Source organism: Bombina bombina, chromosome 3 (genome assembly GCF_027579735.1).
Source record: "Bombina bombina isolate aBomBom1 chromosome 3, aBomBom1.pri, whole genome shotgun sequence".
Lineage (NCBI taxonomy): Eukaryota > Metazoa > Chordata > Amphibia > Anura > Bombinatoridae > Bombina > Bombina bombina.
In genome coordinates, this window is record NC_069501.1 from 602098858 (window position 1) to 602123713 (window position 24856).

Consider the following 24856-nt stretch of genomic DNA (forward strand, 5'->3'; position numbering starts at 1 on the left):
TCTATTACCATTCAGATAAGATTATATCTGGCCTAGTAATATAATAAGTACTGTGGTGTAGGTTCTAAGTTTTAATGAAGCAACATTCACTAATTGTCAGTTAAAGAAACTGGACAGAAAAGGTGATACTATATAAGCACTCAGATAAAACCCTAGAATTTGCTTGAGACTGGGATAATTAACATCATAGAAAATTAAAACATAAAACTTTATTAGAACATTATTAAAACAATGGATAAAACAAAACTAAAATGCTAGCAGCAATAGATTCCGGTTATGTTAGGGAAGTCGCAGAGTGACTAATAATAAAGTCAGCTAGTAAGTATGGGAAGCTAGGCTTAAATGTTTAAGCAGAACCCCAATAATCAGTGGTTAGATGTCAAATATGTAATGAATAAATATTGTTCAGGATTCATATCCAATAGTGTAGTAATAAATCCAAAGAAATAACTAAATTGTAATGCCTCACAAATTAGTTACTGAATAAGGCTGCTAACACTTATTCTCAGTAGTGTGACTGAATATTAAAGAAGCTGGTTTATATTGGTGTGACTTACACAAATGCCAACAATCTTTAATAAATACTGTATTGCATAATCTCTATATAATCAGCCAGCTTTGAATTAAGTCTTAATAAGTTAATGTTAGGTTTCTATGGAAATTAATCCAAATGATCTATTAGTAGATTAGGCGATACAAAAGTACTATAAACTTTCCATTGGTAATATACATTATATTCCACTTAGGTATTAGGTTGTACCACCATACATCAACCTATTGTAGAGAAATATTATAGTATTCGTCCATATAATAGTTGTTGTTACCACTAAACTCAGATCAATATTTATGTGATCGGGAAGTCACTAGTACCCACTGCCCTATCAGTGTAACTTTAGTAAATAAATACTCTTATATATATCGAAATAATTACTGATAAACAGGCTGTAAATAGTAGATATTATTCACTGTGAATCCTCATAGAGTAATTGTATCCTTATGCTGATATCAGTTAATACCGGTTTGTAAATAAGCATTAAATAATATAAGTATTTGCTCAGTGTTAAGAAACACTGTTGCCAACAATGGCCATATTTAATTACAACTGAATAGTCAGCATGTTTATTATAAATCTAAGCAGATTACTCTAAGATTATTGAGGCTGTGAGTATAGGTGATGGTCCACCTCTAAATTTGCATATGGCCAATCGAATCCTTGGGATATCGGTCCCATCCGGAGACTAACAAATTCCTTTATGTTGACATATATTGTGGCTGGATATATAAAGAGGTAATACATCTATTTGCAGGTTCACAACTAAACGGATTGGATTATATATATAATAATACATGATTATTTAGTTGATTTAGGATAACTGAATGTTGAGTTATTGAATGATTACTGTGGTCAGAACACCCTAAAATTGAGAGAATCTTACAGATCCATGAATAAAAGTATATCATGAATCTAATGTGCAAAATACATTTAAGTGCAAAATGGTGCATATATACTAAATTATAAGCATTTTTTTTTAACATTATGCTTATTATAATAAAATGTTAATGTTAATTAATCAAGTGAAGCTATACACTAATATGTGCATATATTTAGGGCAAAAATATATGATGCAATTGCATAATTTATAAGGTGTCATAAGGAATGTGCAATTTCATATTTAATATATACAGTGTATGAGTGATGAATCTTATAATGATTGCATTCATTATGAATTCAAACTCAAATAAAACTAAATAATTCAGTGAATATGATTCATATGTGATGTGATACATGAAAATCATAACATAATTTCATAAATAATAATAATTTATTTGGTGAAAGTAAAGTGTGTAAACAATCCGACTGAATAAAAGTGAGCTTAAAAGTGATGTGTAGTCCAATTTATATTAGTGTTTTGTAATACTGACCATCATTGGTTGTATAATAACCATTCAATTAATTATAAATATGTGAAAAAAATATTGTTCTCATTTAATCCATTGGGTTGAATTGAATTTAAAAGGTTTATCCAGCGACTTTCTTCTTTCAAAAGTAACTGATTAATGTCTCCTCCTCTTATTCCTAGTCTCACTGTATGAATACCAAAACAGCGAAATTCAGAGGTGTTGGCTTGATGTTTTTTATGAAAATGAGATGCAACAGTGGTAATGATTTTCTTTGCGTTTAGGTCTTTGCTAGCGTTTCTGATATTACTTAGATGTTCTAACATGCAGATTCTTAGTTTCTGTGAGGTCATGCCGACATAGATCACCTTACAGTGATGTGTGATTCCATAGATTACTGTCTCCGTATTACAATTAATATGAGATTTAATTGTGTGTATCTTGCCAAATCTATCAGAGACGGATTTGAATGGTTGAAGATGTTTACATATTGAGCAATTTCTACATTTGAAATTGCAGAGTGCAAGAGGATTCAATTTTTTCATTCTTTTCTCAACATGTCTTGGACTTATATCATATCCTTTAGGTTTTTTACTAGGAGATAAAATACAAGTTGGGTACAGAATATCTAAAAACCAAGTCATTTTGATGAAAGAAAAAAAAAATTGAATCCTCTTGCACTCGCAATTTCAAATGTAGAAATTGCTCAATATGTAAACATCTTCTACCACTCAAATCCGTCTCTGATAGATTTGGCAAGATACACACAATTAAATCTCATATTAATTGTAATACGGAGGCAGTAATCTATGGGATCCCATGTAACTGTAAGGTGATCTATGTCGGCATGACCCTTACGGAAACTAAGAATCTGCATGTTAGAACAACATCAGAAACGCTAGCAAAGACCTAAAAGAAAAGAAAATCATTACCACTGTTGCATCTCATTTTCATAAAAAACATCAAGCCAACATCTCTGAATTTCGCTGTTTTGGTATTCATACAGTGAGACTAGGAATAAGAGGAGACATTAATCAGTTAATTTTGAAAGAAGAAAGTCGCTGGATAAACCTTTTAAATTCAATTCAACCCAATGGATTAAATGAGAACAATATTTTTTTCACATATTTATAATTCATTGAATGGTTATTATACAACCAATGATGGTCAGTATTACAAAACACCAATATAAATAGGACTACACATCACTTTTAAGCTCACTTTTATTCAGTTGGATTGTTTAAACACTTTACTTTCACCAAATAAATTATTTATTTATGAAATTATATTATGATTTTCATGTATCACATCACATATGAATCATATTCACTGAATTATTTAATTTATTTTATTTTTAATTCATAATGAACGCAATCATTATAAGATTCATCACTCATACACTGTATATATTAAATATGAAATTGCACATTCCTTATGACACCTTAAAAATTATGCAATTGCATCATATATTTTTGCACTAAATATATGCACATATTTGTGTATAGCTTCACTTGATTAATTAACATTAACATTTTATTATAATAAGCATAATGTTTAAAAAAAATGCTTATAATTTAGTATATATGCACCATTTTGCACTTAAATGTATTTTGCACATTAGATTCATGATATACTTTTATTCATGGATCTGTAAGATTCTCTCAATTTTAAGGGTGTTCTGATCACAGTAATCATTCATTAACTTACAAATAACTCAACATTCAGTTATCCTAAATCAACTAAATAATCATATGTATTATTATATATATAATCCAATCTGTTTAGTTGTAAACCTGCAAATAGAGATGTATTACCTCTTTATATATTCAGCCACAATATATGTCAACATAAAGGAATTTGTTAGTCTCAGGATGGGACAGATATCCCAAGGATTCGATTGGCCATATGCTAATTTAGAGGCGGACCCAATGTCATAAAAGCCACCGCAGTGCCTCGTCTTTTGAGAAAGGCGGCGAAACATATCAAGGGAGGGGAGTGAGCTGATGGGAGTTCTCTAGTTTGCTATTTTAAATCTTGCAGCAGCAATTTATGGGTACTAATTAAACCGCAGTTTAACTAACGGTCATTACACAGCATGAAAAGCAAGCAGCTTGGCATTAAACCCTGCATTTAGTTTATAATACTTACCGCTTCAGATAATGTTACTAGATGGCACATTAGCCGCATAGATACTGACAATGATACGGGGAAAGTGTTACTAGCAGGGCGGCATACAGAACCTTTTTATTTATACTGTTGTCAACCATCACCTATACTCACAGCCTCAATAATATTAGAGTAATCTGCTTAGATTTATAATAAACATGCTGACTATTCAGTTGTAATTAAATATGGCCATTGTTGGCAACAGTGTTTCTTAACACTGAGCAAATACTTATATTATTTAATGTCTATTTACAAACCGGTATTAACTGATATCAGCGTAAGGATACAATTACTCTATGAGGATTCACAGTGAATAATATATACTATTTACAGCCTGCTTATCAGTAATTATTTTGATATATACTAAGAGGATTTATTTACTAAAGTTACACTGATAGGGCAAGTGGGTACTAGTGACTTCCCAATCACAGAAATATTGATCTGAGTTTAGCGGTAACAATAAGTATTATATTATTATTATCGGTTATTTGTAGAGCGCCAACAGATTCCGCAACGCTATATATTATATGGACGAATACTATTATATTTCTCTACAATAGGTTGATGTATGGTGGTACAACCTAACTAATACCTAAGTGGAATATAATGTATATTACCAATGGAAAGTTTATAGTACTTTTGTATCGCCTAATCTACTAATAGATCATTTGGATTAATTTCCATAGAAACCTCACATTAACTTATTAAGATTTAATTCAAAGCTGGCTGATTATATAGTGATTATGCAATATTTATTAAAGATTGTTGGCATTTGTGTAAGTCACACCAATATAAACCAGCTTCTTTAATATTCAGTCACACTACTGAGAATAAGTGTTAGCAGCCTTATTCAGTAACTAATTTGTGAGGCATTACAATTTAGTTATTTCTTTGGATTTATTACTACACTATTGGATATGAATCCTGAACAATATTTATTCATTACATATTTGACATCTAACCACTGAGTATTGGGGTTCTGCTCACACATTTAAGCCTAGCTTCCCATACTTACTACCTGACGTTATTATTAGTCACTCTGCGACTTCCCTAACATAATCAGTATACATAACCAAAATCTATTTCTGCTAGCATATTCGTTTGATTTTACCCATTGTTTTAATAATGTTCTAATAAAGTTTTATGTTTTAATTTTCTATGATGTTAATTATCCCAGTCTCAACCAAATTCTAGGGTCTTATGCGAGTGCTTATATAGTATCACCTTTTCTGTTCAGTTTCTTTAACTGACAATTAGTGAATGATGTACGAAGTAGACCAATGGGATTTATATGTATTTTTAAGTACAGAAAGAGTCTCATCCGGTATGTTGATAGCATAGGCTTCAGTTTTGGCTAGGCTAAGTTTATAGTAGCTGACTTGTGCACATTTCTCAAGTAGTGAAAACAGAGGCATTAGAGATGTGACAGGGTCAGAAGTGAATACCGTTAAATCATCTGCGAATAGGGCAGTTTTCTGAATTGTGTTATATAGGTCTACTCCTAGTATCTGTGGACAAGAACAAATGGCTGTGGCTAACGGTTCCATTATAAGCGCAAATATGAGAGGCGACAGGGGACATCCCTGCCTAGTTCCATTGGTTATGAGAAAGGATTCAGAGCAAAATTCCAGTCCTCTAACCATTGCTGAGGGGTTGGAGTACAAAGCTGCCATAGTCGTGATAAATGGGGTTGGGAAATCAAATTTTTGGAGAACTTTGAACATATACCTCCAGTTTACCCTGTCAAAGGCTTTTTCTGCGTCCAACGACAGGGTAACTCAGGGCAAATTTAGTCTCTGGGTTTCAAAATATATGTTTAAGAGTCTTCTGGTATTATCTGGACCTACCTAGTCAGTGTCAATTAAGGATGGTAATATAGAATTGAGGCGTGAAGCTATTATTTTGGCATATAATTTAACATCCAGATTTAGCAATGATATTGGTCTGTAACTTGCACATTCGGTGCCATCCTTTCCTGTCTTAGGGATTGTAATAATAATTGCTTGTAAGAATTCTTTGGGGAAAGATCCTTGAGAACTCGCCTTTGTGAAGAACCGTAGGAGAAGGGGGTATTAACTGTCTCTGTATTTTTTTTTATAAAAGATATCTGAAAAACTGTCTGGCCCAGGGGATTTGAAAGCTTTAAGAGATTTGATAGCAGTTTTAATATCCGATTTAGTGATTGGGTTCTGTAAAAAGTTTTCTGTAAAAAAATCTGTTCTTGTGAGATGGTAGGGAGGTTTAAAGTGGAGAGAAAGTCATGGATGGTATCAGAAGTCGAGGGGGAGATGGGTGCCATCTTGTGTCAAATTATAGAGAGAGGAATAGTAGTCCACAAAAGCCATACCTATTTCTTTTGGTTTTGTAATAGTTTGCCCTTTGACTTTCAATGATTGTATACACGCTGCGGCTGTCCTCTGTCTTAATTTGTTGGCTAAAAGCCTATCGGCTTTATTTTCCTTATAATGTTATATATTTTTTTTAAGCAAATAAGTCTGTCAGATGTTCTCTCAGTTTCTAATTGAACTATTCGATGCTTAAGGTCTGTTAGTTGTTTGGAAAGTTGAGGAGTAAGGGTAATTTTATGGTCTGCAGTGATTTTACAGAGTTGTATTTGCAACTGTGCTAGGGTCTCTCCCTTACATTTTTTATGTCTGTGGCTATTTTTATCAATGATTCCCTTATGTATGCCTTCAATGAGGCCCATAGAGTAAAGTCGTCAACTTGGCCGTTATCATTAATCCTGAGGAATGCCGTAAGGTCTTTAGTGATTTATGTGGTGATCTCCGAAGAGGAGAATAAGGTAGGTGAGAGGCGCCAGGACGGAGGGTTTTGTAATTCCATTGGAGATTTTAGAGTGATGTGGACCGGATCATGATCTGACCAAGGGCATTGAGGGATCCAGGATCTAGAGATACTATCTAAGAGTCTTGGGTCACAGAAAAAGAAGTCTATTCACAAATAGGAGCGATGGACAGTTGAGAAATATGTGTATTCATGTGAAGAAGAGTTGTGTGTGTGCCAAATATCAAAAAAAAGGGACATTCAATTTCGAAATTTCTGTGCAAGTTTAATTGTCGGTTTGTTTGGTTTCAGATTTTCTTTATCTAAAAAAAGGATCCCAGACAATATTGAAGTCCCCAGCTATGAGGAGCTGGCCCTGGCGGATGGACCCATAGTATGAAGCTAATAATGCTGTCAATTTTGCAAATGAGAATGATATATCTGCCTTGGGTATCAGTTTATACGTGTATGTTTTCATAGGAGATATACTTGTGTATAAGAATAGCAACTCCTCTCGATTTCTGTGAGAAGCATGCAGTTTCAACCACTGGGAACAATTTAGAGTAGAGAGGGATATTTGTCTCGTTTAGCCAATGGGTTTCTTGTAAAAAAAAAACTATTTGGGCCTTATTCTTGTGAAGGAATCATAGAGATATACTATGTTTTGTGGGAGAGTTAAGCCCTCTCACATTTTGGGAAATACAGGTGTATGTCATCTTAGGGGGGGACAAGACGTAGGAGTAGAGGGAAGGAGGTATAAAACAAGATGTATAAAAAAAAAAAAAAAAAAAGAAAAAAAAAAAAAGGAGGGGAAGCTTTATAAAAGAAGGGGAAGGGGGCGTGTCCGAGCAGCGTACCTAACAGGACACATCTACTATTAGCTCTAAAGGAACTCTTTACAAACCGCCGATGTAAGAGCATTTAACAACTAAAACATTAATATATTTTACTATATAAGAGTCACTGAAGCTGCGGTGATTATACTATATCACTTGTTGGTTGTTTGCATGATATTGGAGCTGTAGTTTGGGCGATCAAGACCTAAGGCGGCGGCCTATTACTAGGTAACGACCTCCACCAGCTCCTCCGGGTAAACAGTGCAGGCAGCAGGTATCTGCCCTACTGACTTTATTTTTGCAGTAACGCATTGAGTTACAAGAAGCTATTCATTTTTGGACTTGTGCAACCCCTTCTTTAGAATTCTAAGTTAAAAAGGCATACGGCACTTGCTACTGCTTGGACAAGATGGCCACCTCAGGAGAGGCAGAAGCACACGACAGCTTTCAAGCACGATGGCGCAAGTTAGAACTACTGTTCCAGCATTTAATTGATAAGGCTCTGTATGATAATCTACTGAAGCACTTTCCCCCTGCAACTGCTGATAATGCTGAAGCAGTTTCTCTCGACATGAATAACAAACAAGAGGAGTCCTCAGTAAATATCTTACCCCGCGAGTCACAGCAGACCATGTCGGCAGCTAAGATGGCATACGGCTCACACGCAGCAGCTCCGGAACAGAAGAGCCCAACTAGATATGAGACTCTGAACCCACCCGGTAGGTCTGCTTGGCTCCAGTGGAAGAAGGCGCTTAATCTTCTCGCGGTGGATGGAGGAGGTTCCGGGGGGACCCCCAGGAGACCGCGGCTGAGCCGAAATCACTGTCCATGTTGGCAGCCATATTGGGCACCATTGATCCACACCGGTTACCCCCGGAGACAGCTCAAACAAGGATGGACATTATCCATTTACTATATGATCCGGAGACCGCATATAGTACTTCTCTGCTTTTGCGGAGCCACTCTCCTGGTGTCCTGTTTAGAGCCTCACATAACCTTGCTGGAACAATCCCAAATGGGTGAATAAAATCTTGAGGCAAATTATAACAGAACTCCAGTTGGTAAAATGACAATACCCAATTTAATCATAATGTTATTTGTATTTAAGCCATCTGTTTATTATCTAAAGGTTTGTGTTTACCGCATGTTTTATTTAGCAACTTCGACGCACCACATGGTTCCACAAGATCGTAATGAGATTTCAGTGCATTGGATTACTATTTGTGTCACTGTGTGGTTGATTTCAGATTGATGTCCTAACACCTTGTCTGTTGGTCTGTTTCTGTCGGGGATACGTGGGGGGTCCCTGGGGGAACATATTAAGTAATAAAACCGCACTCCAGGATAGCACTGAATATACCCACAGCTTGTCATAGTATAAACTAGCTTGGTGGCCAGCGGCCGGGGCATCGAGCTAAGTAGGTTATATTTTGCATTCCATAAAGAGTTGTGGGTCACAATGCAAATCATACTGGATAAAATGTATAAGTATGAAGTCTGCAAAATACACTCCCACATTCTACTTGTGGACCACATATGACTTAAATGTAATGCAAATCAGGTTATTAAGTTTCTATGTATTCTCAGCAATTTTTAATTATCAGAATTGGAATATATTGGGGCGATAATTTGTTTATGGTCAGGGTTGTGCCAGACCTAGCATAGCTGATATACATGCTCTTATTATTCAATCGGTGACTGAATTGGGTAATACCACAGTGGTTCCACATGTCTAACCTGCTATAATATAGGGCTACAGCCAACATGTTAACAGCGTGTAAAAGAACAATGACTTCAGCTTAACAGCATAGTGTTGAATCGGAAATAATGTACACAGTATTGTACTTATGATAGAATCACTAATATGCTACAGTATTATCTCTGAATACTAGAAGTTGAAGCGCTATTTAACTTATTGCCTAAGGTTAATGTAACCACAGTCTGGGTTGTGCCAGACTCAATACAGCGGTACATACAGTGTATGTGTGACTGCAGTTTAGATGTGAATATCGAAAGGCAGTAGTAAATGATTTAAGCATGGACCTGTTCACTTAAAATTATAAGATACACTTGTCGGTACCTAGACTCAAGCTGAATAAATGTCACTTCACCATTATCCAGATTTAAATACTACAGCAGAATCGAAGACGCTAACTGATATCACTCACCTTTGATACTATTTAGCTCACATCGGTATAATTAATTTAACTCACAGCGGAAGCTACTATACCTCCGACCGCGGAGGAGTGCTTCTATAGAGCTTTATACTCAAGCCACACAGACCGTATAGTCAGTAGAGAGGTTTGTTGTTGAAATTGACATATGCAAATAAAGTATTTACAACAAGATTTCAGTGACCTATATGTGGGCTAATTAACCCTTCATCCTGAGAGGACGTAGAACAACTTATTCGCATTTAACTTTCACGGCACTCTTAGCCCCTCAGCTTACAAATTTATTGAAAGATATGTTGAAAATACACGATTATTTTGCAAATAAGCCTGATTTAGGACACTCTGCATACAGGATTAGTGACTCTGACGTGAGCCAGTCCCTAATACGTTACATTGTTACTATTAGATATATCTGAACGAATACACTATCCTGTTTTATAGTAGAAGTCTATTGACTTACATTCTGGGTGGTACTAGACCTAACTTTACCCAGCTATTCATATAAGCTAGCTACAATACAAATAAGTGACTATACTTCACAGGTTGATGCCGATTGGCGTTAACGTACATTCCGGCTTGAAACATACTACTGCTGAGTATTTAAAGACGTATCACGTCTAAATATAGGTTCAAGCTCAATAATAGCTATAACATGGGTATGTTGATAGGTCACTATGTGGTACAGTATTATTACATAATCCCTGATTTGTAAATCACTTTCACGTATTTAGTGCCGTTTACAATACTTCGACCATAGTGAAGTGAGACCAGAGGAACATTTATTTTAGTCACATCGACTTTGATGTCCTAGAATACTTTCTTATCGAGCTAGATGGACTAACTATCAGCTAGATAGCAATATCACATATTAGGGCTACTAGCCCTTTATTTATCAGCATCTGAACTCTTTACCCGCATTTATGAGACTGATACCCTGGTAGCTGAATATACCTGATAGATATACTTCAGTTATCTACTATTTAACCCTGTGGACCGAATACCATAGACCAGAACCCTGAAAATTTGTGTCACCTTTTATAGAGTGCCAAAATGAAAGATTTGTTGAGATATCACTTTGTTGGGGAAATATTTCCCTTTATTAACCCCGTGTGATTTAGTTACAAGAATTAGGTAACCTATGAGAATTCACATTTCTATCACTAGTAATATGGCGATATTGAGGCCGAATGTTATTATGTGATCTAATTTATCCAGTACATTTCATAAGTCCACCGGTGCAGTTTTTATTTTGTAAATCACTTAACCAAACAATTTTGGTTTTTTAAATTTAATAAGTTATATTTTATTAACCCTGTTAGTGCTAACCCCACTATTTAGTCAGGGCATAGAGTGCTCTTCATGCATACTTTTGGAATATGGTTGTTTTCTTATAACCATTTTCCTATGTGGTTGTGTCTTGTTATTTATGCATGAGCACCATTTCCTTTTTGTACATTGGGATTTACTATTAACTATTATATTTATGGTATAGAAAAAGCCTGAGTAGTGCCATTGTTCAATTTGTGTAGCACCAATCAGAAGCTACTGAGCCTATCTAGATATGCTTTTCAGGAAAGAATATCGAGAATGAAGCAATTACATAATAGAAGTAAATTAGAAAGTTGTTTAAAATGGTATTCTCTATCTGAATCATGAAAGAAAATTGGGTTTAATGTCCCTTTAACTATCCTGCATCCAACTGAGTGTAATCTCTTCTGCTGGCCGTTTATACTTAGGCTATTCAATAGCCTATTCTCCAGTATTAATTTGTTCAGTATAGGTAGTGATACCACAGACTAAATTAGCTATTTCAAATGCTGAAATAGGAGTAAAGGAGCTACTTGTAACCAATTTAATACTCTAGCAGGTTAAAATGAACATTGGGAATTTAAAGGGGAGAAAATTTTTGGGTGAACTGTCCCTTTAAGTAATGAGATCTGATACCTACAAGCTCAACCTGTTCTTTTTTTAAATGAAACTTTGATAAACTCAAGTTAACAAGTGTTACAATGGATTATAGTCTGATAAGCTTTAAAGGGACATTATACACCAATTTCATATAACTTCATGTAATAGACACTTACAATAAAGAATATTCACAGATACTGATAAAACTCCAGTATAAAAGTTATATATAAAAAAAAAAAAAATCTTACAAGCTTCCAGGTTAGCTCTGTTTAAAATGTTACTGCATATGAAAAGACCCTTTACATAGAAGCAAGCTGGAGTAGGTATAAGTCTGTATTCTCCTAGAACTTTGGGACTTGGTTAAGAGTCTGAAAATCAGAGCACTGTTATTTTAAAAAAAAAAGCAAAACTATCCAAAAAACAAACTTAAGCTCTACTCATTTTATTAGGTTGTGGGCTCAAACACAAAATCAGCCAGTTGATTGTGGCTACAAAAAAAAAAAAAAATAGATAACACAAATCTCACATTTGATATACTCAGCAGCTGGTACAAAACAGTTGCACAAATTGAGAAACTCCAATTTTATAGTATACTGTCCCTTTAAGCAGTTAACTTGCTCCAACCATTTAGTGCGATGTGTTCCATCTTAGATATGTGCTTGATGTGTCTACTCATAATTAACATTTCATGACACAGATCTGGGACTACAATAGTCTAACCCACCATATAAGTGTAAAAACAAAAACACTGAGACTAGACAAAGCAGCCTTTTTAATAAAGATTTATTAAAAATGTGTCTATTTTCTATTTTCAAATATCCTTTAAATAAAAAAAGTTTGCCACAAGTAAAAACTGTTGTAGATAATGCAGATTTGACATCTTCCAGGTTTTTGAAATAAAGTGCTGCAAGAGAAGAAAAAACCCAGGAATTACATCTATCATTCTATTCATTATGCCAGCCATTCAGTGTAAGCTGTAGTGCAGTAGGTATATATATTTTTTTTATTATAAGTGACTGTAATCAGAGTGGAACATTATCGCCAGTTATCGCATCAGACGGCACTTCCTATTCCAGAGTCTCATCACATTACAGAAGGGAAAAGTCCCAATAGAGTATACTCACCATTTTATTCTGACCATGAATGCCACCTGATGTTCCTTCGCCCTTAACGAAAAGAAAGAGATGTAAGACAAAAATAATGCCATTTCATAATCTTGCCAAGAAACCAACTGAAAATCAGTTTGGAACATTATCGCCAGTTATCGCATCTGATGGCACTTCCTATTCCAAGTATCATCATATCTTCTAAGTTAGTAAGGTTATAGTTTGGCAACACTTACCTTAAAGACATCAAGCTCAATATTAACCTGCAAAGAGATTATAAGTTTAAGGATACTAGTTTTAAAAAAAATAATAAATTATGTTTTAGCTAATTTGAATCATTTTCTTGGTATCCTTTGAGCAGCAATGCATTACTGAGCCAATGAGAAGAATATGCGCAGCAACCAATCGACAGCTAATTTCCAGTAGCAGATTGTTGAAGATACCTAGATAAGCTCAAAGGGTACCAAGAGGAAAGAGAAGCAAATAGAAGTGAACTGGAAAACTGCATGTTCTAAATAAAGAAATTTGATATACTATCCTTTTAATGGCAAAAAGACCTCACTATGTCAAGTACATTTGCAAACAGAACTAGAAAACTGAAATACTGAGGCAAATGTCTAGTAAGTTTAGAAGTCACTTGAATATGGTCTTGCATATAAAATTGCTTTAGCAGAATGTGTTCAGAAAACCCCTTTTCAACAACAGAGTTCTGACGGTAATTCCAGCAATGTCAGTTTAAATTTCATCATTAACATCCAGCTAAAATGTCACTTCAGACCATACTAAATGCTTTCTGGCAAACAAGTATTAAAATGTTCTAAGAAAATGGTATGTTCTTTAAATGAGGGGGGAGAAAGCATTTAACTAGTTTTTACCTTGATTAGGTTAAGAATCTTGATGGGAACCTGAAATAGAGAGATAGGCGAGTTTGAACCAGCATCTAATATTAAAAATTGTTAAGTCTAAAGTCAAGACTCAGTCCCATATCCGCAAGATTCATTCAACAGTCTCCAGATAAAAAGGCTCATCATTGTCAAATCAGAAAAGATAGGTAAGTTACAAGCAAGTTAAGACAGTCAAAACATTTGCACAGGAAAATAAAGCCACAAATAAGCTTACACATAAATGTAATATAAGACACATTACACAATTAAGATTAAACCAATTAGTCTTTATTGTATGCAAAACTTTTATTGTATCAGCACTAGGCTACTGTGTTTAACCCAAAGATTTTTTAAGCAGATATACCGCTTGGGACTCAGCACAGCTGGTCCCAAGCAGAAAATGCTGCTTTAGCCAATCAGTAGCGCTAGAACTACTGAGTTTTGCAACTACAATGCTGACTGGATCAGCAGTGCTTTGCAAGAGCAAAGTGCTATTTCTACTGTGCAGTTGACAAGTTACACGGTAGTCCAGGGTCAATAGTTTTTACTATAAAGGCCCTTTAAACAAAAGGGCCTTCAAAGTAATAATGCAGATCACCTTGTAGAATGAGACTGCACAAAATTCAAATTTGTTAAGTGCTTGATTTTATAGAAGTAAAGCACATTCTGGAAGGGATATTTTAACCTTTGGAAATTAAGTCTAAGCATGAATTACTACAAAATTTCCTTAAAGCCTGTCTCTGGATATCTACTCACCAAAAAGATACTTTCACATGCAGAGTCACGTTTCCAGAATCCAGCTTCTTCAGATCATAAATGCCACCTACAAAAGACTTTGTGTCAGGAATAATCACATGCTGTATTAAGCTTTAGGACAGTGAATTAGACGAAACTTTCCTAATGTAAAGGAGAATTGAGTTTTTGCTAAGCCACCATGTAAACAGAAATAGAATCCCTTTAACTATAGAGCTGCAACAACCGATTATGAAGATAGTCAATGAATCTCATAACTGATTAGTTTGTCTGCACACAACACCAGCTGCTTCACTCCACTGAGCTCCTGCACATGGTATTGTTCTTTAGGCTAAGGACAACCATAAAACACATCTACAGATGTAGGTTTCACTTTGCTGGACAGTGAAAGTTTACAACTACCCCTGGTTGCTTATGTGCAACCCAGTAATCATTTAGGTTATTTATATTAAATCAGGTGATTTGGAACTATGCTTTGCATGATATAGTGCTGAGCTTGTTATTTACACCAAGCCCCTAGAGTGATGGGAGTTATTTAAATTGATGTGCACCATTATCAGATTGCTTGCAATTGCCGATTATATTTACAGGTAGCCCTCAGTTTATGCCCGGGTTGGTTCCAGGAGGAATGGTTGTAAGTTGAAACCAGTTTGTAATTTAAGTCACTGGGAAGTGAGGGAGTTAGGTTCCAGGCCCCTCTCAAAATTGATATAATACCTAATACATTATTTTTAAAGCTTTGAAATGAAGACTTTAAATGCTAAACAGCATTATAAACCATATAGACTGTATCAAACCAAGTTTAACACACATTTGGTAACAGCACCTAATTAAATCACACAGACTGCATCAAACTAAGTTTAATGAAGAAAAATGTTTTTACTTGCATTTTTCTGCAATCAGTTCTCTGCATTGTTAGCATGTTAAATATTGGGTCTGCACCTATTCTATGCATTTCAATCTGCAGTGATTAATAATCAGTTAGGCACCCTCATCTCAAGCTGCTCGACAGGAAAATAGGGAAGTGGCTGCTTGATTGCTAATTTCTGCATAAGTTGCATAACTTAGCTGCAAAACAAGCAGACACCTCCACCTACTGGCTATTTAAATTAGTGCACTTTGCTTTCCAATAGCAGTCACATGACTAGAAAAAAAGTTTATTCTGAAACGGCGCAAATTGATCCAGCGTAAACAGAGGGCCACCTGTACTGTAAAAATGTGGAAGGCTTTGTCCTGTTATTGATAGTCATTAGCGCTTTTGATGTGTTGGTTATTAATCAATTGTGATTATGTAACTGATTCTTTTTAGAGCAGACTAAATATTTTCCTCTAACCTTTTAGCTGGTTATTTACCATTGCATATAGATATTCAAGATATTTAATTTGGACAAACCGCTGTGTTAATGTAAAGATTTAGTCTGAAGTTTATATTTGTAACTCAGTATGCGGATTCTTTTTAAAATATAGGGAATAATTGATTATTTTTTAGTTGATAAAAAAATATAAAAACTATTAATAGATTATGAAAATAGTTGCAGCCCTCTCTCAATATATATTTGACAACCCAAGGTATTCTAGGGCAATTTTAGTATATTTCATGCTAACATGTAATAAAAATGCACTAACTTTCAGAAGTTGTTTCACATGCAGTCATAACAGGCAGGCATGGCTGTTACCATTTCTTTTTGATAATTAGGCCACTAAATTGCATTTGCGCACAACAATATTCTGGGCAGTGAAGGGGTTAGCTTGTAAAGTTAAAGCCTGTGACACTGCAAACGAGGCAGCTGCTTCTCATCGCTTCTGAAAATCAATTATTTCAGATCTGAGCGCTCAGCTACGTGACCTGATGCAGCAGAGTGCTCAGAGATCAAAAGGCAGGACACTCAGCGCGTACAGCCGCATCTACATGCTGCACGTTGCTCTGCTTGCAGTGTGTCAAAGCCTTACGAAACATGCCCACGCAGCGATTCTCTCCCTCTTTACTGGTCACCATATTAGGTACTAGCAGGCAGTGTGTAGTTGAGCAATGTTTATGAATTTTTTAGTGTAGGCAACCACCCTCAGTGTCACTGCATCGGCTATCTACCTTTATATTCTAAGGAAGAACTAATCTTCCTTTACCATATGAAGGCAAATACCTTTTGCCTCTGGCTGCAGTCTTAGCTGTCAAAGTATTAGGTACAAAGTTGGACAAAGGTAAATTGGTGGATTTTTTAACATTGAAATAATTTAAACTTTACATGCAGCTTTATAAATTTAAGTGTTCCTTTGGTAGGATATTCAGAAAAACAAATTCTCAACATAAGAGTTCTGCCGGTAATTCCAGCTATATTGTTTTAGTGTCATCATTTACATCCTCCAATATATTAACTTTTTGTAACAGATCTTACCACGAAGAGCTGAAGTCAGCCTAGTCTGCCACCTGCATATAAAAAAAAATAAGTTAGAATATGGCAAATTCACACACTTAGAAAGTCGTGAACTACAAATCTTGACTTGTTGCCTGGCAAAGGCTTTCATAGAAACTAGTTTTAATAAGTGATGTGAGATGCAAGGTAGTGCATCTAAGACCAATCTGTTAATACCCAGTTTAAACGAAATATTACATGCAGCCTTATAAAATTTAAGTGTTCCTTTGGGAGGATATTCAGAAAAACAATTCTCAACATAAGAGTTCTGCCGGTAATTCCAGCTATATTGTTTTAGTGTCATCATTTACATCCTCCAATATATTAACTTTTTGTAACAGATCTTACCATGAAGAGCTGAAGTCAGCCTTATCTGCCACCTGCATATATAAAAAAAAAAAGTTAGAATATTGCAGATTCACTTAGCAAGTTGTGCGCTAAATCTTAACTTGTTGCCTGACCCTAGTTTCAAGTGGAGATAAGTGATGTGAGATGCAAGATAGTGCATCTAAAAACACCAATCTCGTTTTAATACCCAGTTTAGATTGTCAGCATATATCGAGCTATTACAGCAACAAAAATGCTCATAGGTAACCTGAAGTAAGGTTATCACGTCTAGTAAAGTATTGGCTCAGTTCTGACAGCAATGTCAGTTTAATAGCAACGTCCAGCTAAAATGTCACTTCAGACTATACTAAACACTCTGGCAAACCGTATGAAAATGCTCTTTAATTAAAAGTGTATTAATGTTCTTTAAATGAGGGGGCATTTAACTAGTGTTTTTTTTACATAAGGTTAGGAATCTCTTGATGGGAACCTGAAAGGAGTTTGAACCAGCATCTATTACAACTCTTAAGTCTGGACTCAGTCCCATATCCGCAAGATTCATTCAACAGTCTCCAGATAAAAAAGGTTCATCATTGTCCAGTTAGACAAGTCGGGTAATTAAGTTAAAACCAAATTAAGACAAAGTTTGCTCAGGAAAATAAGTCCAATATATTTAATCTTTATAAATGTAAGAATTTGTGTAAGCTTAACATGCAAGCAATTTTTATTGCATCAGCCCTAGCCTATTGTTTAGGCCACAAAAAAAAAAAGTTAGCAGATACTGCTTGGGACTTATTTTATCCAATCGCTAGTCTCACAATGGAGTTGGGTAACTAGCGCTACTGACTGAATCACCTAGTGCTTTCTACTTAGGTCCAGCAGCATGGTATTTCTACTACGTAGTTGAAAGTTACAAAGTCCAGGGTCAATAGTTTTTACTCTAATGGAATAATGGTGTATGTGCTAAGGTATTATGACATTAAACTCCTCTCTAAGAGACAATATCAAAGTAACATTGCAGATCACCTAGCAGAATTATACTGCACAAAAGTCAAATTTGTGTCAGTGCTTGTTTTAATACAACGTACATTCTGGAAGGGGTATTTTATAGGGACACTGAACACAAGTTTCACTTTTGTGATTCAGATAGAGCATGACATTTTAAGCAACTTTCTAGTTTACTCCCATTATCAATTTCTTCATTCTCTTGGTATCTTTATTTGAAATGCAAGAATGTAAGTTTAGATGCCGGCCTATTTTTGGTAAACCTGGGTTGTTCTTGCCGATTGTGGATACATTCATCCACCAATAAAAAAGTGCTGTCCAGAGTGAACAAAAAAAGCTTAGATGCCTTCTTTTTCAAATAAAGATGGCAAGAAAACAAAAAAAATGAATTAGAACATGCAACTTTCTAATTTACTCTGAACCCAATTTTTTTTTCTTTCATGATTCAGTGTCCCTTTGTAAATTTTGAAATATATATTTCAAAAACTTACAAAGTCCTATATATTGCTATATACTACTGAATGCATTTCCTTATAAAGCCTGTCTCATGATATCTACTCACCAAAAACTACTTTCACATGCTGTATTACATGTTCCCAGCTTCTTCAGATGATCATAAATGCCACCTAGGAAATTTTATTAGACATTGTCAGTCAGGAATAATCACATGCTGTATTAACAGCTTCATGACAGGGTATAAGAAAACATGAGAATTTAGAGTTTGCTAAACAATTTAAACAGAAATAGAACCCCTTTATTTAAATTATATTTAGTAGACAATCCAATGTATTCTAGGCTTATTTTGGTATATTGAAAACACTTGCATGCAGTCATAACATAGCAGGCATGCATGCTGCATATACTCTGTGCAGAAGATTTCTGCTTTTCAAGAGTTCTTGGTTTATATAAATCACTAAGGGCTGACAGTTGTACAAGCTTAGGGATCGTTTAGCAATGATAGTCTGCATTGAAAGACTATCATTGCTAAACGATCCCTAAACTTGTACAACTGTCAGCCCTTAGTGATTTATATAAACCGAGAACTCTTGAAAAGCAGAAATCTTCTGCACCGAAAGTATATGCAGCATCATGGCCTCCCCCTCCCCCCATGGAGGTTACAACACAAATTACACTGATAGTACCTGGCGAAAATGGCTTTTCTTAAAGCCTAAAACTTGTGGGCAGTTTGAAGTTTTAACTGGGGGGGGGGGGGGGGTTTAGAAACACAAACAGTACATAATGATCATTTTATTAAAGTTAAGATGCATATTATGTGTATTATACATACATGGCTAAATCTAATACCTTTATACTCTAATAAATTTAAGTCACAGCAGCTCACACAGATGTGATCCTCTAAGTACACTATTTAATATAGCTGTGTGTCCTTGACTGCATCATGAGCATGCGACTTCTGTGCCCCTGCCTGTAGTGTGTGTTACAATATGGCAGCTTACATAGGAGAATCCAGCAGTGGATCAGTGCTGTATTTTAAAATATCTTTCAACTGTTTGGGGTAAGAGGAGCATATATAATAGTCAGCAGTGATTATTTTATTTAGAAAAAAAAAAAAAAACTAGGTTTTAGGGATTATTAGAACACAGGTGTTTAGTGTCCCTTTAAGGGGTTAAAACTATGCCAAGTGAAAAAATTTTTGGGTTTCCTGCCTCTAACGACTTTGCCTTTAAGGCAAATCAGCTACATGTAGAATATTTGTTAGATTGGGTGGCGATCATAATTTCTATGTCAATTAAAGATGGTTAACCCTATGAATAAAAAAAGAAACATTACATGCAGCTTTATAAAATTTAAGTGTTCCTTTGGGAGGATATTCAGAAAAACAATTCTCAACATAAGAGTTCTGCCGGTAATTCCAGCTATATTGTTTTAGTGTCATCATTTACATCCTCCAATATATTAACTTTTTGTAACAGATCTTACCATGAAGAGCTGAAGTCAGCCTAGTTTGCCCCCTGCAAATATAAAAAGAAATTTTTTTTTTGAATATGGCAAATTCACACTTAGAAAGTTGTGCACTACAAATCTTAACTTGTTGCCTGGCAAAGGCTTTCAGAGAAACTAGTTTTAATAAGATGAGATAAGTGATGAGAGATGCAAGGTAGTGCATCCAAGACACAAATCTGTTACTACCTAGTTTAGATTGTCATATTAGAGTGAATAGTAACGCAACAAAAATTACTCATAGATACCCCGAAGTAAGGTTATCATGTCTTGTAATACAATAAAGGGCCATAGCTGTCAAAATGGCACACTAACATACATGATTGTATTGGCTCAGTGGCAGTTTCTGCTCAGGACCATGCTATAACAAATTAAGCAGTTTGAACATTGACATGGGATTAACCAATTATATAAACTTTAGATCTGAGAAATTAACCCTGGGTGGTTTGGAATTTTACACCAACTTCCAATTTAATGGGGGTAAAAAAAAAAAAAAAAAAAGGGACACTTTAAGTGATGGTAAACAACCCTTTTTAAAATCAGATCCAGAATATGATTTAGTTCAGTTGTAATATAACTATAATAGATATGAAATTTAAGTTCCCTGTGCTCTGCCACCCACTTCAAAAGTCAATTTTATCTTTGAGCTAAATGTTTGAATTGTTGTCCATTCAGTGCTCTAGCTACAACAAAACATGGGGAGCACTGATTGAACAATTTAAAACCTTTGGCTCAGATAAAATTGACTTGAATTAGTCAGCGGAGTGTTTGTAATATAGCTATGAATTTCAAAGTTAGTGCATATTCACTGATGAATGAAACGCCATCTAATATATCACTAACATTCCGCATCTCTCTCTCCACACATATACATACATAATTTTTTTTAAAAGGGGATAGTTTACCCAACCACTAATATAAAGCATTTAAATGTTATTCTGGAGGTCATCTGAGCATGTAGGTGCGGCCACATGTTCTTGACAGCAACTACAAAAAGAGTTGACATTAACCCGAGGACTAGTGTTGTAGGAGGGTAGAGTGACTGCATGGGAAATCAGTGACCCAAGCTGTCAAAGCCCCTCAGGTTTTTTTAGCATGCTGTTGGAGACGCTGTAGCTATGGAGCAAGCTGCAGCCCTCAGATGACATGCAGACTTGTTGATTAACAAAGCCGAACAGATCTACCATGTCGAACTACTGTAAACATTGGTTTCATTTTAAACATTAAAAGCCTACAGGGGCAATATAATACTCATGTATTTAGGTTGACATTAACTTGCTTCCCTCACTGCCTCCAGAGAGAATACTATGCTGTCATGTATTTCACTAACAGTTATTAACTATGTATTTTTATGTTTGATACCTCTGAATGCAGCAGTCACTCATGTCTGGCCATTTTCAGAGCCAGTTTTATTGTAGTTAACTGCAACAATATGACCTGGATTTTCACAGATCCTAGCGTTTGTTTAAAGTGAATGTCAACTTTCAAGAATGAGTGGCCGGTTTTTAACTTTACTGTTAACAGGGGCACTTTCATTCATAAGATTACATTTAACCAGTTTTGTTAAAGGGACACTAAACCCAAAATTCTCTTTTGATATTCAGACAGAGCATGCAATTTTAAGCAACTTTCTAATTTACTCCCATCAAATTTTCTTCATTCTCTTGGTATCTTTATTTGAAGTGCAAGAATGTAAGTTTAGATGCCGGCCCATTTTTGGTGAATAACCTGGGTTATTCTTGCCGATTGGTGGATAAATTAATCCACCAATAAAAAAAGTGCTCTCCAGAGGTCTGAACCAAAAAGAAGCTTAATGCCTTCTTCAAATAAAGATAGCAAGTGAACGAAGAAAAAAAATGAATAGGAGTAAATTAGAAAGCTGCATGCTCTGAATGACGAAGGAGAAAAACATTGAGTTCAGTGTCCCTTTAATACTTACCTTTTCTTCTTGGAGCCAGGGAAGAGAGATTCCCCCTCCTTCTGCTAGTCTTTCGTCAGAAATGACGAATACAGCATCCTCCAATCATGGCTCCGCCCACAGGGGAATCATTGCCTGAGGCAATTACATGATTGGAGGAAGCCGGATTCGTCATTGCTGACGTATGAAGTGACGAGCAGCAGGAGGGGGAAAATCTCTTTTCGAAGAATAAATTAACAAAAAACGGGTGAAATGTAAACTTTCATGAATGTGCCCATGTTTTTAATAGTATTTTTAAAAACCGGGCACTCATTCTTGAAAGCTGACATTCACTTTAATAAATCCAGCTCCAAAACGGAACAAGAGCATTGAGGTATCCAAAACATCAGAAAGCAGATATCCAATCTATATTTGCAAAGCACTGCTGATATTCTTTATTTTATTAGATCATGTAATTTTTACATCAATAGCCCTTTAAGTCATTCAACTACCACTGCCAATTGGCTCAGCAACAAGTACTGAATGATGATCCAACACAGCATGGGTGGAGGGGGTGTTCTTTAGTATACATACCTGGACTGTCTCCATAGGCATTTACATCTTCTCAGCCACAAGAACCTATAAACAAACATAAGTTTTTACCAAATGCCTCAAAATACTGCCATACTGGAAACTTTAGTTAGAAACTGAATGAACAAAATACAATGCTTCTAGCGCCTGCAAGTTTATTTCATGCTATTGGACGACAACAACTTCTAGCAGTTACCCATAAATAAAAAAAACTCAAAGGAATATGAAAGCTAAAGTTAATTATTCAATCTGCATGTAACCAACACCAATTTACTTGTTTGCTTAGTAAATTCCCCCCACAGGGAGGGCCAGGAGCTAGCTGCTAATTGGTGGCCACATTCCTCATGTGTTCAGCTAGCTCACAGTAGTGTACTGCTGCACATTCAATGACCATGAAGCAAAAACATAATTAAATTGTAGCTTAAAAAAAACAAAAAACCTAACAACCTTCTTGTAATTTCCTGAAATGTTGCTAGTCAGTTACCAATTAAGCTGAGCAGCGACCGTCAATGAAATCTTTGTCTTGGCTCATTATTGCTCACAGCAGCTAATACATGGCTACCATGAGTTGTTGGATGAGAGCCACCCCAGACCATAAAAACTGCTGCTTTTACATTCATAACACAGCTAACAGGGACAGTCTACTCAATAATAGTTATTGTTAAGATAAAATAATACCTGGATTACCCATTCATGTTTTGCATAACCAACAGTTATATAAACACTTTTTACCTGATTACTTTGTATCTAAGCCTTTGCAGACTGCTCCCTTATTTCAGTTCTTTTGACAGACTTGCATTTAGCCAATCAGTGCCCTCACTTGTAAATCCACAGGCATGGTCAGTGTTATTTGTATGGCACACATGACATTACGCCCTCTAGCTGTGAAAAACTGCCAAATGCATTGAAATAAGGGGCAGCCTTCAAGGTTTTAGAAATTAGCATATGAGACTACCTATGTTTAGCTTTTAACAAAGAATGTCAAGAGAATAAAGCAAATTTGATAAGTGAACTAGAGAGTTGTTAATTGCATTCCCTATCTGAACCATGAGTTTAAGTTTTGACTAGACTGTCCCTTTAATTACATTTGTCTTACAAATACTATAAAATGCGATGCAGAGCTTGGGCAGTCAATAGGTCGTCTGTGTGATTATTCACAAACTGACAAGACAATGTATATCTCAAGAACACTTACCGTATGCGGTCATTTCAAATTACAGACCTTTAAAACGAAAAAAAAAATATATATACCATGAGTAATACGAAAACATACTGCTAAATTGTGTACATACAGAATAATGATGTAGGTTAAATATTTACACCGCACTAATATGGCAGCCGGACTAGTAAGACTGTATTTCTCTTATATGTTGCTGATCTCTGGCACAAAAACAACCAGAGCCGCGACCGTCAGAGAAAAGCCTTGCTCTCGGCCTCTGCTTGACCGCATTAGTTACTCACACCACTAACCCGGCTTCGATCAGGGCCTGCATCGACATAACCAGCATTGGTACAATAATACACAACTGTAAAACTGGTTAATGTAAAGAAATAGTTACCATTCAAGTAAGTAATGAATACAAGAGACGAGCCCGATTAGCCAGGGGGAACAAATACACAGCCGCTTCCCAGATGGCAAACGATTGCATTCACCAAATACAGAGCAGAAGCCATGATTGCAGCAGGAAAGAGAATGTACAATTCCGCGGCATCCCCTTTTATACCAATTCAGGTCACAATATTCCGCGCTACTATTCGCTAATTTTTCGTACGCTCAATGCATGCTGGTTATTGTAGTGAACACCACCCAATTTCCTATATGTCCGCTCGGCAGGATATTTTACAAGCGCTGATTGGCTGTTACATGCAGAGTAGTCCCTAAATCTCACAATAACACGCCCAGAGTGGACACATGGAAGCCAAAATTCACCCAACACCACTATTTTTTTTTCATCCGCCTGGGGGGGTTATTATAATCTATATGCTCTGCAATATTAATTCTCATAAGATTATAATGCTTTTTAATGGAATTGGTTCTGGATTTTACCAGCCTTTGTTGCCTACAAAAGATTATTGGTCTATGACTTGTCTGGTTATGCTCACTCAAGCCATACATGTAACATTTTGTTTTCTTTGCTTGCTATTGCTGTATT

At 35.6% G+C, this 24856-nt stretch overlaps 1 long non-coding RNA gene and 10 other non-coding genes across 12 annotated transcripts; all 11 read right to left on the bottom strand.

Annotated features, from left to right (window-relative positions):
• Nucleotides 1-12533: 12533 nt before the first annotated feature.
• LOC128653739 (uncharacterized) lies at nt 12534-24389 on the bottom strand. 2 transcript variants are annotated; one of them, XR_008401388.1, is made up of 12 exons: nt 24263-24389; nt 23899-23925; nt 22707-22751; nt 20195-20226; nt 18816-18879; nt 17270-17301; nt 16904-16935; nt 14514-14580; nt 13749-13778; nt 13110-13136; nt 12892-12933; nt 12534-12671 (listed from the first exon to the last, which is right to left on the bottom strand). It is a non-coding gene; the product is annotated as an uncharacterized LOC128653739 (long non-coding RNA). The 2 variants fall into 2 exon arrangements; XR_008401389.1 differs by having other exon boundaries at nt 14514-14590.
• On the bottom strand, nt 12788-12858 carry LOC128654766 (small nucleolar RNA SNORD49). The gene has a single exon (XR_008401494.1). It is a non-coding gene; the product is annotated as a small nucleolar RNA SNORD49 (small nucleolar RNA).
• On the bottom strand, nt 13004-13073 carry LOC128654765 (small nucleolar RNA SNORD49). Its single transcript, XR_008401493.1, has one exon. It is a non-coding gene; the product is annotated as a small nucleolar RNA SNORD49 (small nucleolar RNA).
• Nucleotides 13552-13624, bottom strand: LOC128654797 (small nucleolar RNA SNORD65). Its single transcript, XR_008401521.1, has one exon. It is a non-coding gene; the product is annotated as a small nucleolar RNA SNORD65 (small nucleolar RNA).
• LOC128654794 (small nucleolar RNA SNORD65) lies at nt 16792-16864 on the bottom strand. The gene has a single exon (XR_008401518.1). It is a non-coding gene; the product is annotated as a small nucleolar RNA SNORD65 (small nucleolar RNA).
• LOC128654795 (small nucleolar RNA SNORD65) lies at nt 17159-17230 on the bottom strand. The gene has a single exon (XR_008401519.1). It is a non-coding gene; the product is annotated as a small nucleolar RNA SNORD65 (small nucleolar RNA).
• On the bottom strand, nt 17778-17850 carry LOC128654798 (small nucleolar RNA SNORD99). Its single transcript, XR_008401522.1, has one exon. It is a non-coding gene; the product is annotated as a small nucleolar RNA SNORD99 (small nucleolar RNA).
• Nucleotides 20084-20155, bottom strand: LOC128654796 (small nucleolar RNA SNORD65). Its single transcript, XR_008401520.1, has one exon. It is a non-coding gene; the product is annotated as a small nucleolar RNA SNORD65 (small nucleolar RNA).
• LOC128654775 (small nucleolar RNA SNORA44) lies at nt 21237-21367 on the bottom strand. Its single transcript, XR_008401502.1, has one exon. It is a non-coding gene; the product is annotated as a small nucleolar RNA SNORA44 (small nucleolar RNA).
• LOC128654760 (small nucleolar RNA SNORA16B/SNORA16A family) lies at nt 23153-23290 on the bottom strand. The gene has a single exon (XR_008401489.1). It is a non-coding gene; the product is annotated as a small nucleolar RNA SNORA16B/SNORA16A family (small nucleolar RNA).
• On the bottom strand, nt 24054-24194 carry LOC128654761 (small nucleolar RNA SNORA16B/SNORA16A family). The gene has a single exon (XR_008401490.1). It is a non-coding gene; the product is annotated as a small nucleolar RNA SNORA16B/SNORA16A family (small nucleolar RNA).
• Nucleotides 24390-24856: the final 467 nt, after the last annotated feature.